The 3635-nt window shown below is 39.2% G+C and overlaps 1 pseudogene; it reads left to right on the plus strand.

Moving 5' to 3' along the window:
* Positions 1-1102: 1102 nt before the first annotated feature.
* LOC131405381 (olfactory receptor 4F3/4F16/4F29-like) lies at positions 1103-2047 on the plus strand (annotated as a pseudogene).
* Positions 2048-3635: the final 1588 nt, after the last annotated feature.

Raw genomic sequence — 3635 nt, forward strand, 5'->3', positions numbered from 1 at the left:
TGGTAGATATATACAGAGCATTCCATCCAAAAACCAAAGAATACACGTTCTTTTCAAATGCACATGGAACATTCTCCAGGATTGATCACATATTAGGCCACAAAACAAGTCTCCATAAATTTAACACAATATGGATGGACATTGAAGGTATTATGCAAAATGAAATAAGTCAGAGGGAGAAGGTCAAATACCATATGATTTCCTTCATTAAGTAGTAGATAATAACAACAATAAACAAACACATAGAGACAGAGATTGGATTAGTGGTTACCAGAGGGGAAAGGGGGAGGGAGAAGGGCGAAAGGGATAATTCGGCACATGTGTGTGGTGATGGGTTGTAATTAGTATTTGGGTGGTGAACATGATGTAATCTATGCAGAAATAGAAGTATAATGATGTACACCTGAAATTTATACAATGTTATAAACCAATGTTACTGCAATAAACAAAAAATTAAAAAAAAAAAAAAGCATTTGGAGTTGAATTCATATTACCCATGTTGACCAATATTGTATCTCATGACGAACATCATAGCATCTACACTGGGAGGAAGCAAAGGGGTATTAAACACAGAGGAATTTTGGTGATTGTGCTAGTAATAATAAATCCTACTAATAATAAGTAAAACTTCATAGACGTGGTAAATATTTAAGAAACATTTAAAATGAATATGTTCCCAGAGGTGAGGCCTGGGCAGGAAGAGCAGAAGTTTCCGTCTCTCTGATAAAGGTTTATAAGCTTGGAAGGGATTGCAATAGTGATTAGTTCCACGTGACAGGGGCCAGATCATACTAGTTTTGAACCAAAAATCAAAAGGTTTGAGGTTGAAATTCTATTACTCATGTTGACCATTTTGTATCTCATGAGTACTATCATGTCATCAGCCCTGGGAGGAAGCAGAGGGTACTAAACGCAGAGACCACTTGATGTTAGAGAACAGCTCCACATGACAGCCACCAATTTCTCTGTTATCCCATTTCAGAGGCCATGAGTGTATTAGTTCAGTTTTAATGCTCAAGAGGAAATAACCTCTCATAACTCTGACCTCTCTCCTAATTATTAACATTATTATCATAATTTACATTTTCAGGGAGCCATACTGACAGAGCTAATGGATGAAGCAAATCGTTCTGTGGTGTCAGAGTTTGTGCTCCTGGGACTCACCAATTTCTGAGAGATCCAAGTTCTCCTCTTTGTGTTCTCCACGTTTTATGTGGCAAGCATGATGGGAAACTCCCTCATTATGCTCACTGTGACCTCTGACCCTCACTTACACTCCCCCATGTACTTTCTGTTGGCCAACCTCTCCTTCATTGACCTGGGAGTTTCTTCTGTCAGCTCTCCCAAGATGATTTATGACCTTTTCAGAAAGCATAAAGTCATCTCCTTTAGTGGCTGTATCACTCAGTTCTTCTTCATCCACATCATTGGTGGTGTGGAGATGGTACTGCTCATAGCCATGGCCTTTGACAGATATGTTGCCATATGTAAGCCTGTCCACTATCTGACCAACATGATCCCCAAAATGTGCATCTTCTTTTTAGTGGCTCCCTGGGTAACTGGGCTTATCCACTCCATAGTTCAATTGGCTTTTGTGGTGAATTTGCCCTTCTGTGGTCCTAATGTGTTGGACGGCTTTTACTGTAACCTTCCTCGGTTCTTCAAACTTGCCTGCACAGACACTGACCGACTAGAGTTCATGGTCACAGCCAACAGTGGGTTCATCTCTATTGGTTCCTTCTTCATTCTGATCATTTCCTATATCGTCATCATTCTCACTGTTCAGAAACACTATTCAGCTTGTTCATCCAAGGCTCTGTCTACACTGTCAGCTCACATCACTGTGGTAGTCCTGTTCTTTGGTCCTTTGAAATTTGTGTATACATGGCCATCTGTCTCTATACACCTGGGTAAGTTTCTGGCCATCTTTTATGCAGTTCTCACTCCTTTCCTGAATCCTCTCATTTACACATTTGGAAATCAAGAAATGAAGGTGGCAATGAGGAGAGTGTGCAGACAGCTAGTGAACTACAGGAAGATCTCGTAAGCGAAGCCTGTATTGTGAAGAGCCCTTGTTGATTACTGAAGTTCATTATTGATAATCTAACTCAGAGATAAACTTTTCTTTGTCCTACCTTGTTGTGATTATACACACTGATACTGAGTCTATCTTGTCTTTCACCTAGGAGGGAGGGACGTTCACTTCTGAAAAGAGAGATGATGTTACGTATGAAGTATTTATAATCAAAAATTATAGTAATCTTGAGCCCCAGTTCCTAAGTAATAATATGTATATGAAGTAATTGTTAGAAATACAAAAGAGGGCAGGCTTTTTTAAGGCCTTCAGAACCGGGAGAACTCTCCCCTTCTTTTATTACAGGCATTTGTCTCACAGGCAGGAATTCAGCAGTCAGTGGGGATTTGCTAAGGGAGGATTGAACTGAGTCTTGTATTTTATGGTGCAGCTTGCTCACATTCTACCCCTCCTTTGGGTCTGTGCCATGGCTGTGTAAGAGGGCAGAATCTTTGAGAGCACACACACAGAGTCTATGAGAACACGCATACAGGAGCCCACTCGGTGCGTGTCTCTTGGTAGAAGCCATGTGAGCTGTTCTTGGCACACAAAGAACTGGGAAAACACTAGGATTTTTCTCCCTGATTACCATTGTGCTGCTCAAACCCATTAAATTTTCATTGTCCTTCTCCTCCTATTTCTTCCTCATCATTTTTCCTCAGCCACTTGTGGTCTCTGGGCTAGGAGGTCATTTTCCTCCTTTCCCTCTCCTTCTTCAGGCTCCCATCCTTCTCCTTCTTCTGTCCCAGCATTCCTCCTTCTTTTCCCACTTCCCTTCACTTACTGTTCTATCTACTTCTAATTTACCTTACTGCTGTCCCCTTTAATCATTTATTTTTCTTCTCTTTTCTCATTGAGCTATAATTGATATATTATGTTAGTTTCAATTATACAGCATAATAATGCAATATTTGTACATATTGCAAAATGGATCACCACAATAAGTCTCGTTAATATCCCTCACCATACATTACTGCTGTCCCTTTTAAATTGCTCTACTATAATTATTATAAATTGCCTTCTCCACAGATTTCATGTCTTGAAGAACCTGTTTTTTTGGCCGTAAGACCTCAGCTGTGCAGTGTGAGTGAGGGGAGAATAGCTAAATGGAAAGGTAGAGTCACTTAGAGTGGTGGCTTTCACAATTTTTGACAGTGACCCACAGTAAGGAATACAAGACGCATTGCAGTATATGCCCTGCCCATCCCCATAAAGAACTGAATCAAAGTTGCTTATAACAATATCTACTTTTTATGAAATTTTCTTTTTTTCTTTCCTTTTCTCTTCTATTAAAATCATCTGTTTACTTTGTGAGCTACAAATTCTCTGCTTACTAGGAAAATTACACAGAAGCTAGAGAATTAAATGTACTGTTTCTAGTTAAGAGCAGAATGAAGACACCAAGATAAATTTCTTATGTCCTTCTAACAGATAAAACCAGATTCTACTCTTCCTTTAATATACTATTTGATAGTAAAGCATTTGTAAGTTTATTTAAATAAGCCCATCAAAGCTGAGCTGTGCAAATTTTGCCTAAATTTTAACAATATGTCTTTGTTTC

The sequence above is a fragment of the Diceros bicornis genome, chromosome 5 (assembly GCF_020826845.1).
Source record: "Diceros bicornis minor isolate mBicDic1 chromosome 5, mDicBic1.mat.cur, whole genome shotgun sequence".
Lineage (NCBI taxonomy): Eukaryota > Metazoa > Chordata > Mammalia > Perissodactyla > Rhinocerotidae > Diceros > Diceros bicornis.